Raw genomic sequence first — 601 nt, forward strand, 5'->3', positions numbered from 1 at the left:
CTAGGACCATCAAGGGAGAAGAGCAGAGAGTGGGATGCTACCCAGAGAAGCAGTGATGCCTGAAACGGAGTCAGAGATGATGACATGGAGCGATGGAGCAGCTCGAGAGTTTAGATCCAGAGAGGGAAAGTGACGGTGTGCTGAAGACCTGTGGGGCATGGGGTAAGGATTGCATGGAGGGGATTGTAACCATGACAATGAGACGATATACGATAGAATGGATATAAAACTAATGTTCTCCCATGTAAACTATCACATAATTCACAATAAAACATTTAAGAAAAATCAACACACCAAAAATGAAAATGCAAAGAAAATCCAAAAACACAATGAACTCAGCACAGAAAATTATTTGGAATAAAGAAACCAGCAGCAACACACACACACATACAGCACAGAAAAATGACAGTAATCAATTCATACTTATTTCACTGAATATAAGTGGATTAAACATACCAGTCAAGAGACAGACAGAGTTGAATGGATAATAAAACAGGATTTTTCAATATGTGGTCTACTATAGACACATAAGGAGCTCTGGTAGCGTAGTGGTTATGAATCGGGCTGCGAACCTTAAGGTCAGCAGTTCGAAACTACCAGC

Source organism: Chrysochloris asiatica, unplaced genomic scaffold, assembly GCF_000296735.1.
Source record: "Chrysochloris asiatica unplaced genomic scaffold, ChrAsi1.0 scaffold00002, whole genome shotgun sequence".
Lineage (NCBI taxonomy): Eukaryota > Metazoa > Chordata > Mammalia > Afrosoricida > Chrysochloridae > Chrysochloris > Chrysochloris asiatica.